This window comes from Urocitellus parryii, chromosome 11, assembly GCF_045843805.1.
Source record: "Urocitellus parryii isolate mUroPar1 chromosome 11, mUroPar1.hap1, whole genome shotgun sequence".
In the NCBI taxonomy this organism is placed as follows: Eukaryota; Metazoa; Chordata; class Mammalia; order Rodentia; family Sciuridae; genus Urocitellus; species Urocitellus parryii.
The window spans coordinates 95898689-95909560 of record NC_135541.1 but is presented as its reverse complement, the minus strand read 5'-3'; the positions used below and the strand labels follow the sequence as shown (position 1 = coordinate 95909560).

Here is a 10872-nt window from a genome sequence, read left to right as displayed (position 1 = left end):
GTGATTTTACACCTTCTCGTTCCCACCCTACCAGGGGACAGGTGGCAATGTCTGGGCTCATATTTTGTTCCCATATTTGGGGGCAGGAGTTGGGGGTTCATTGCTGCTGGCACTTCGTGATTCGAGACCAGGTGCTGGTAGCCATCCTTCAGTACCCAGGACAGCTGTATCCCAGTGATCCAACCCATTGCCAGGATGCTATAGGGAATTGAGGTGTGTATGTGGTTGGGGTGTGTGTGTGGTTGAGGGAGTCCAGCACAGAAAGACTGAGGGGGTGGGCTATCCTTGGGCTTGGGTGGCAGACTCAGGAGCCACCTTGTGGCTCAGAAAGCTCTACTTGAGACAGGTTTTTCCTGGGGTGGATGCTTAAACTATTGCCTTTTGCACAATGGTCTCCTTATTCACCCCGACTGAGAGCACCTTGGGCTTTTTGAGAGTATCTCTGGCAATAAGCAGAAAATTGGATCCGTTTTTTTTTTTTTTTTTTTTTGAAGAGCAAGATGAGAAAGGGGAGAAATCTATACTCCATAATGAGTTTCCTGAAGATTCTCAGCTGCTCAGGGTTGTGGCTGAGGCAGGCTCCTTGTGATCATGTGTGAGTGGGGGGTGAGGAGGAAGGAAGGGAGGGACAGACACTCTCTTCTGAGTGGTAGCAGAGGTGTGAGTGTGAGCTGGTGTTATCTCTTTGCTATGATGATGAGCTTTTCCTCCTGAAGCACCGGAACACTTGGAAATGCTTCGGAGGCTCATTCCTGGCTTAGCTTCTATTGCCCCGGCAGCTCCAGCTGGTAGCTGCCAGCGCCTGCCTGTGATGACACTACTGACTCTGCCCAGCCTCCTCTGCAGTATAGTGGGACCATGCACCACTCAGGTGGGTGGCTGAAGGGCCCTGAGTGAACCTGAGACATCCATGTGGCCAGGACAGTGGCCTCTACCTCCTCCTGCTTCCTCCGGAAGGATTGTCTGGGGGTCAGAGAGGAAAACCTGCAGAGCAGGAAGCTGCCCGGGGCCTGGCTTCCTCTTGTGCCACCTCCCGACACACTCCGGTCCCTCTGGAGGCCTTGTGTGAGTGAGACCCACACGTGTACTGTTCTCTTTCAGGGCACTCCACCATCACCAACTACCTGTTGAACTATTTCCCTGGTCTTGACCTTGAAAGGAGGAATGTGTTTGGCTTCACTACCCTGATGAAAGCAGCTATGCAGGGCTGGATGGAGTGCGTCAGAGCTCTGATGCTCGCAGGTAAGTGCCTCTTGTCCCTCGCACCTGTGGGCCCTGGAAATAACTGACTCCTTTAAAGAACATTCCTCAAAGAGACGAATCATCCACATGGAAACAGCCTGGCAGATGCCTGAAAGAATGGGGTCTTTGTTGAGGTGATGACAGTCTTCAGGTTGGTGGAGGGGGTCACAGCCAGCTGCTGGCAGGTGAGTGCTGAGCTCTGGGAGGAGTGACACCTTCCCTTGCCCTTGGCTTCCTCCACCTCATACATCAGCTCCCAACCCTGTGCACATCTGCTCTTCAGAATGTGCATTCTGGTCTTGGCCCTGGATGGGCCGATAGCTGTTGGAGTGGGCACAGGAGAGGGTGGTCCAATGCGCTGCTGAAGTGGGCACAGGAAGGGGTGGTCCGACGTGCTGTTGGAGTGAGCACAGGAGGGGGTGGTAGGGGCCAGGCTGCCTCCTGCTTGCTGGCAGTTGGAGCTTCAGGATGATGTGTTGTGTGGCAGTTTCCAGAGTCAGTGGAAAGTTACAGGCTTCCGCTTGGGATCAACAGGGCAGCCCCCTTTGTCCCTTAGGTCCTTATCAGCCTGGAGAAGACACTCACCAGTCCCCATCTGCAAAATGGGGGTAATGACCTCTTTCTGTCCCTCTTGCCTGAGGATAAAATAGTTTACCTTATAAACTCTCAAGGGCTATGCAGTTTTAATGAGCTACTAAACCAACTTCTTTCTGATGAACCGCTAATTCTTTTCCTGACGTAAAACTGGGGTCAGGGATAGTCTTTAGTGCCACCTCACCTGGTTATTTTGAGAATTAAGCGAGAAGATGTGTCTAAGTACATGTAATGCACTCAATATCAAATAGCTGTTGTTCATATTCATTTGCTGCCTTAATTTATCTTTATTTTTGGCCGTGCACTGGGGTCATCCAATTCCGCTTAGTGGTACAAGTTCCTGAAGAGCTGACATTTTCCCTCTCTTAGTCCATTCTTACTGCTATAGCAAAATACCAGACAGGATGATTTATAAACAATATGTTTATTGCTCACAGTTCAGAGTCAGGGAAGCCAAGATCAAAGTACCAGCAGATTGATGTCCAGTGGGGGTCTGTTCCCTCTTGTCATGTCCTCCCTGTTGGAAGGGCTGCGGGCACCCTCTGGCCTCTTGCATGAGGGCACCAATCCCATTCCCGAGGCCCATCCTGTGACCAAGCACCTCCTAAAGCCCCCACCTCTTTATACCATCCCCTTGGGTATGGAGTGCCACACATATGAAGTCTGGGAGGGGCAACATTCAGATGGTGGTTCTCCTGGGAATGCCATCAGGGCTCTTCCAGATCCTGTCTCCTCCGATAAAGCTCCTTCTCTGTCCCAGGACCCCAGCTGGCTGCCCATTTGGTTGTCATGTGTTCCCAGTTGCCTCTGGCCTGTGACAGTTTGTCTTCACATATTGTTTATGACTCGTCATTGTGTAAGCCTGTTTTTCTCTGATCCATCTGGGATTTGGGGATTTACAACTTTTAATTTTTTTCTTCCTGCTTTAAACTCTGTGTCTTACAGGATGCTATAGGACAAATGAACTCAAAGAACAAGGATGGAGGTTTTGAAGGCAGTCTCTTGCCTTTCTGGACCGTGGTTTCCTCTTCTCTGGGATGGAAGCCATGATGGCGCTGAGGGAGGGAGCTCTTTCCTGCCAGGGCCACCTTAGATGGCTGCCATCAGGGCATGTCACTTAGGATTTTATTGTTACCATTATTAGAGAGTTTATGTATTCTGTAGTTATTCATTAAGTGAGTAAAAGAACAAGGCATATTTTTCTCTTTGAAAAATATTCTGTGATGAGATCTTTAATTTACTAGGGTAGTAAGCAAGCATGTAACTCAGGGGTTTCTTAACCTTGGCTTGATTTTGAGATTTGGGGCCAGATAAGTTCATGTTGTGGAGGTGGGGGGAGGTTCTGACAACTGTAGGTTGTTCAGTGATGTCCCTAGCCTCTAGCCTCTAGATGGCTGAAGGATCCCCAGTCATGACAGCCAGAAATGTCCCAGGCACTGCCAAACATCCTCTGTGGGGTGTGGGTTTGTGGGGACAGGGACTACTGATATAGCTAATAAGTGAGAAAGGATGAAAAAAGAGAAGATCTTTTTGTTCTTAGATATGTTTCTCCCTCCCAGCTAGTTCTATGCTGTCTAAAATAAAGATGAGACCTTTTCCAGGGAGCATTCAAGCTGCCCCCTTAGGCTTTAGTTGGGAGTGGTCATTTGCTATTGTCACTACTAAGTTAGATTACAATTGTCAACTATTTTTATGTCTCTTATTTCCATTTAAACATATCCATATCAGGAGAACCTAAAGCATTGAAAGTTCCCAACAGCCTGAGATTTCTTTTAGATTGACAGACCCTTCAACATGGAGTGAGTCTATGTATAGCTTAGGAAGGTTACCCAGGAATTAACTGCAAAACAGTCATCCTGTGATAATTTGAAAAGTAAAGTGTGCAATCCTTACTACATATAAAAACATGCATTTCTAAGTTCTTCAGATAAGGTGATCTTTGTTTCCTGAATGTTTTTCTGCACCTTAGTTTCTGAGTTGCAGTTTATTTTCAATAGCAAACATTTCAGCTTATAAATGATGAATGATCAAATTGGATGAAACCCTCAACTTTTTAGATTTTCTCACCATCTGTAATTTACAGGTACAGATCAGGTTGGGTCTGCATTGTTCAGTAGAACAAAAGAATGTTAGAAGTATCAGAAATTTTAATTTAAATAAAAAACATAACCAGATTCTGGAAACCTGATTCAATGGGTCTTTGGGTTTGGCTTCCTAATACTGTCATCTGTGCTGATGACAATCCCAAGGGAGGCAGCAGGACCATGTTGATTCAGTGGAATATTAACGTCCCCGAGTGACAAGTCTATTTAAATCGGTTGGATCTGAGAAGCTGCATGGAGGACAGGATTTTTTTATGGAGATTGCTAGGTTCCAGGTTGCTTTTGAGAGCCCCTGTTTATACTGAAGTGCGGTGTAAAATAAGGCTGATGCCTTGGGAGGAGAAACAAACAAAGGCCTGCATCTTGCATGATTCCAGAGAGCACATAGATTAAAAGGAAGATGAAGAGCCAGAAAAGACACCGTGTTCTTGCTCCACGGTCCTGCCCATCTCCGGCAAGCCCTGACTAGACTTCTGGTAAACCAGGGACTTATATTACTTTCTGTTTATGAGGAAAATGGGGATTTTTTTTGTGAACTGAGAATTTGCCACACTGGAGTTGTTTCACGTTATTAGAGAAAAATTAACTCAGGAAATTCATACCACACCCCTTCATCCCCCAAACAAACCCTGAGACAAGGACTTGAGGACAAATAGATTTTTTCAAAGGTTGCTTTTGGGAAGCAGCCTGGCAGGGTGTGGGTGTGGGGAGTGAGTTGGGAAGAGACAATGCTAATCCAATGACCTCGGGCTCCTGAGCAGTTGCTGGTGGGTGACTGAGACTCAGCCCTGCTGGGACCTCTGAGAGATGAGCAGAATCCATCTGGGAGATACCCCAAGGGACAAGGACACTGGGGGATTTATCTTCCAATTCTGGCCCCTCATGGGGGCAGGGTACACTTTTCCCACTTGCTGTGCCATGGAGGTAGCTCCTTAGTCCCACTGGGCTGTACAGCAGGCTCTCCCCCGTGACCCTGCAATCCTGACTTGCTGCACTGATTACACACCCAGTGCCCCAGACACAGGCTAGAGGTGGCCCAGCAGGAAGCTGGCAGGGGCTGGCCCACCCTTGTGGTGTATCACCTCCTGTGACAGGAGGGTGGCCTGGACTGGGCTGCCTAGGAAGGATGCCATCAGGGTGGGGGCTGGTGGAGAAGAAAAAAGAAAGTGACTTCTGCGCCCACCTCCTACTATCCTCGGGAGCCTGGCCTGACTCCCAGGGAAAAGTGAACTGAGAGGGTGGGAACATTATTTTTTCCCCTTTGTCACTAGTTTGGGATGTTTTGCACTGCAGTAGCAGAAGTCCTGACTTTGAGAGTGGATTAGACAGGTGTCTTTTCTTCATATCTCACTAGGAGTCTTAAGGTTGGTGGTCACTGTCCAAAGCTGACCTTGGATCAGAGAAGACAACATGGACCTGATTTTCTTCTCCTGTTCATCAATTCCCTTAGCTTCTTGCTTGTTCACCTCTTGATTCCAAGAGAGTCACCAGATCTCTGGTAGGAGACAGTGGCAACAGCAGCAAGTACACTTGTCCCTGTTCTCAGGAGGTGAATACCCCATAGGGATCTGGCCAGCACAAGGTTGCTTGGATACAGGCAGCCGGACAAATGGGAAACAGACTTCAGTCATTAGGTTAGACCAACGGTTCAGAGTCAGGGACGATATTGCCTGCCCCCCCCCCCAAGGTGACATTTGGCAACAGCATTAGCATTTGAAAAATGTCTCTTTCACACAGTGTTTATGAAGATTTTAATTTTGCAGTTTTATTTTCTTTTTTAAGTGACATGCAATTAATTAAGGTTTAATATGTCATCTATTTTCTGCAATGACATTTTTTACTGCCCCCTTTTCATTTTAGTCAGTTTATAAATTGTACTCTAACTAATGAGTTCTCCTGATTTCTGGTTCCAAATAATTACCACTCTTGTAAGATGGCTATTCTTTAATGTGTCACAGAATTAAGACTATTAGCAGGTGAGCTCATGTGAGCCAGGTCTGCCTGGCTATGAGGCCACTGGGGCTGGCAGGGCAGGGAAGTGGCAGCGCCCCCCCCCTCCCGCCGCCTCTCAGCTCAGCACATATTGATCAGCCACCGCATGTCAACACCTGGGTCTGTGTGGGATATAAATGAAGCTGCCTCTGCCAGGCCTGTCTCCAGGGAGCTCACAGACTAGATAATTGCCCTAGTTTTTCACATTGCTTTGCCAGTAGAGATATGACTAATGGGACTTGAAATCCTGAATGATTTCTAACTGTATGTGGGGCTGAGTTTGGACCAAGATTAACAGCAATGTTGTAATAATTTCTACATTGCCAAGTTGAAATTTATGCATATTTCACCAGGATGATTTGGAGTTTAATGTTGGAATGTTTGTATGGGGGGGGGTAGTGGGTATAATGGAGAGACATTCAGGTAGACGTTGGGGATACATCATTAAAGATTTTCTAGACAATAAGAACTGATAGTTTGCATAAATTAAGAGATTTATTTTAAGGAATTGGCTCATGCCGTTGTGGGGGTTGGTAAGTCTAAAATTTGTAGGCTAGGCCCACAGGTAGGAGTTAATACTGAAATCTAGAGGCAGAACTTTTCCTTTTATTCCATGTTTTTTTTGTTGGTGCATTATATTTTGATGTTTTATTTATTCTACTTAGTTATACATGACAGCAGAAATATATTTCAATTCATTGTACACAATGGAGCATAACTTTTCAATTCTTTGGTTGTACATGATGCAGAGTTGTACCATTCATGCCATTATACATGTATCTAAGGTAATGATGTCTCTCTCATTCCACCATCTTTCCTGCCCCATGCCCCCTACCCTCCCCCACCCTCCTCTTTGCCTAATCCAAAGTTTCTCCATTCTTCCCTTGCCCTCCCACCCCCACCATTATGAATCAGCACCCACTAATCTGAGAACGTTCTGCCTTTAGTTTTATGGGACTGACTTACTTTACATAGCATGATATTCTCCAGCTCTATCCATTTACGTGCAAATACCATAATTTTATTCTTTTTAATGCTGAGAAATAGTTCATTGTGTATGCATACCAGTCTCTTTATCCACCCATCTACTGATGTGCATCTAGGTGGGTTCCATAGATAAGCTATTGTGAATTGAGCTGCTATAAACATTGATGTGGCTGCATCACTGTAGTATGGTGTATTATAATTATATATAATGATAGGATTTGCTGTTGCATATTCATATATGAATGCAACAAGAACTTTTTCTTCTCTAGTAAATTTGAGTCTTTGTTCTTAAGGCAGGCAATGATTGGATGAGGCCTAGACATTTCTTTGGGGTTGATCTCCTTGACTTAAAGTTAACTGATTAGAAGGTGTTAGCCAAAGCTACAAGATCCCTTCAGGCCACACCTAGATTAGTGTTTGATTAAAGCACTGGATGTTCTAGTGTAGCCAAGCTGACCCAGAATACTGACCATCACAACTGCCCTGCTGGGTGGTTGTTAGCACACAGAGCTGAGTGCAGGGGACCCAAGGCATTCCCTGGAGCTCTCTACTTCCTAGAGCTTGCCAGCTTTGCAGCCCAGGCAGGCCCCCAACCACTGTGACCATCATTCATTCTATAATGATCCTTTGTTATAGGCATGCCTCCCACCTGCCAGGATTAGATGTGTTGCAGAAGAAAAAATGCATAAGATATGGCCTCTGTTTTGGAATAGCCCACTGTCTGGTCTATAGGAATATGGGCTGCAGTACCCCAGCCAGTTAACTACCCAGTGGGAGAGGTGAAGGACCACCATTTCCCACAAAAGAGGACCCACAGCAGCCCTCCAAGTGATAGGACAGAAGAGATGGTACTGAGTGCCTTGCAAGTGATTGTTACCATTAGCATTTTGAGCACTCCAGCTGCATCATCAACTGATCTCAAGACATTTTTGTTGTCTAGACATGTCTCCATTGGCAGAGAGCTATGGAATCTTCTTTCTTTCTTTTGGGTACCAGGGATTGAACTCAGAGGCACTCAACCACTGAGCCACATCCCCAGCCTTATTTTGTATTTTATTTAGAGACAGGGGCTCACTGACTTGCTTGGTGCCTTGCTATTACTGAGGCTGGCTTTGAACTTGCAATCAATCCTCCTGCCTCAACCTCCCAAGTTGCTGAGATTACAGGAGTGAGCCACTGCACCCAGCTGGAATTTTATTTCTTAAAAAGAAAAAAAAATCATGATATAGATTCAGACAAATTTTTATTTAGAAAAGACAAAAGCATCAAATGATGCATGAGAAACCTTTTCTTGTTGCAGAGGTAAATGCAGTAGATGACTGTCACATGCAGGTGGCAGTGGCTCCAGGATAGAGTTTGTTATTAGGTTTTGGAAATTTAACCTTTGTTCCATTCTTTGAATTGCTGCTGCAGCCACCATTTGTGCTTCTTGTTTTTCAGGGGCAGATGTACACGCCCTGGGCAGCCACCCACGGGATGTCACCCCAGGAGTGACATGCAGAGGCTGCTGGAACGACCCTGCCCTGAACAGTTTGGGGAGAAGTACAGGCTAGAGGTGCCGCTGTCCCCGTAGGCGGTTCTGAAGCCTGCAGCCTCCAAAAACTGCTTGCAGCAGCTCACTGAATTCTTAGCTTGCAGCCTCCAAAAATTGCTTGCAGAGGCTCGCTGAATTCGTGAGGTCCACGCTGACCTCGCACTCAGGCCGGGGTCTGGAGGATGGGGGCATCCTTGACCATATGGTCAGGATGACCACAAGCCTTTATAGTCCTGCTGTGGCCATCGTCTGCCAAACTGTGTGTCCGGAGGACGCTCCCTGTGTTGGAAAATGGCGACTGTCAGTGCAGGAAATCCTGGCAGCTAAGGGGGACCAGGACACCCTTGCCCAAGAGAGGGACGAGGCAGAAGGTGTTGAACAGCAATTTCGGATTTCTGAGGTGGTGGGGGGCTCCGGAGAGGAGGCTCCGAGACTCAGTCCCCCATCTCCCTACCTTCCAGCGGCCCAGGGGTCAGCCTCTGCGCGGTGGAAGGCCAGCCTCCTTCCCCTGCAGCTCCTGCACCAGAGCAGTGTGCGGCCGGGTGTGGTGGTCCCCAGGGTCCGCATCAGCAAGGCGCCTGCACCCACTTCCAGCCAGAGCGCATAGGCCGCAAGGGCAGCGCCAAGGACAGCACCCACCTGCAGATCCCCAAGTGGCGATACAAGGAGGCCAAGGAAGAAAAGAAGAAGGCAGAAGAGGCCGAGAGGAAGCGCCAGGAGGAAGCTCAGAAGGGAAAGCGGGCACCGCGCTGGAGGAAAAGGACGTGAAGGGGTGGATGGGCAGAGGGCCTGAGTTGGGCTAGTGCTGGGGGGGGGGGCATTGACATTTTACAGCAAAATTATCAAATGAAACAGTTCAGATTTCAGTGTCTTATTTTAAATCTCTCTTGTTCATACAGTAATAATAACGAAAATCATTGTCAAATTATTAGAAAACAATGCATTAACTGCATTTCTTGCTAGACTCATTTTAAACAGGGGGCTTTGTAAAAACTGCATAGGAAATCTTTTATTGGATATAAGAGAAAAATTGTCTTTTAATAAGTGGGGTGAGCTCAACAAATGATTACTGGAAATACAAAATTAAGTCTTACGTGCTCTTAGATAAGTCAAATCTGTATATCCTTAAAATGTAAAAATTCATGAAAGATAGGATCCCAGAGGGATGGAACTGCTGAAGGGGGCAGGAGGGTGATTTTTAGGAACAGGAGGCTAGAACTGAGTTTTAACAAGCTTGTTTTGGGCAAATTTCTAGGAGTATTTGGCATTTTCAGGGAAGCCCTCTCATCCAGCCTCCAGTGGAGTTTACTTTTATTTCTCCTTTGATGATTGTCCCTGAACTTTATTTCCTCCTCATACCAACTGTATAAGATATCCAGGATGTGGGGATTTTGGCAGGATGCAGATGTGATTTGCCTGGGCCCTGAGCTCTTAGGGGAGTTTTCTGTTCATGCTTTTATCTTCAAAGACTGAGAAATTCTTACTGGATCTTAGAGTATCTGTTACACATGCACTTTATTTAAATATTTAATTGAAATACTGGGAACCATGGATTCAAAAACTATCATAGGCTGTGGAAGTTCTTTACTATAACCATGGATACGTGCTGACACGCACTTATCTGTCTCATGATGCAGGCAGTGGGTGGCTCTGTGTTCTCCCTGCAGCTTCCCATCAGCACCTTCGGGGTGTTGAGCAATGGAGGATCTCACACCAGCCCTTCCCCACTTATCAGATCATAAGGATGTGCCCAGGCTGTTGAAGAGACTGGTGAGATAAAAATACTGTGTTTCAGAATCAGATTTTAGCATGTTTCTCCTTAATTCCAGAAAGACATCAAGATGAATGCCATAGAATCCTGGACCCACCTTTAGAACTATGCATATTACTTGCATAGTTGTGGATCACCCCTGTGGCTTGGAAGTTGGATTTGACCACATCTTCTTGACCTCAGTTATCTTTGGAGGTTGTCTTTTCTGGGTCCCTGGCATTGTGACATCTCCGTGCCATGTCTATGGAATCCACAGCTTCACCTATATTGCCACAAGCTCCTCCCTCATCAGCTGAGTGCCCAGCCAGGCAGTGCCAAATGGCCTCTAATACGTGGCTTTCAATACTGGGTGCCCTGAGGACCACCAGGCAGTTTGTCAACATTTCTTGCCTTTACCCCTACTGCAGAGGCTGGCACTGTGTTGTTCTGGGGGAGAAGAACCCCAGTGTTTGAGTTCCCAGGAGAGTACACTGCAGCTTGTGTTGAGAACTGCAGCTTCTCCTCTTTTGGGGGTTGCTCTTCCTGGACACCCATCCTGAGTTCCCACAAAAGGCTCCAACTTTGTAAAAATGTCAAATTGTCATTGGAACAGCCAGTGTTAGGCAGTGTCTGTTCTGGCTGATTCGGCATTTGCCTGCCACTGCATTGCC

General features: G+C 46.7%; 1 pseudogene; it reads left to right on the top strand.

Moving 5' to 3' along the window:
- The first annotated feature begins 858 nt into the window (after nt 1-858).
- LOC144249338 (ankyrin repeat domain-containing protein 33B-like) lies at nt 859-9219 on the top strand (annotated as a pseudogene).
- The last annotated feature ends 1653 nt before the right edge of the window (nt 9220-10872 follow it).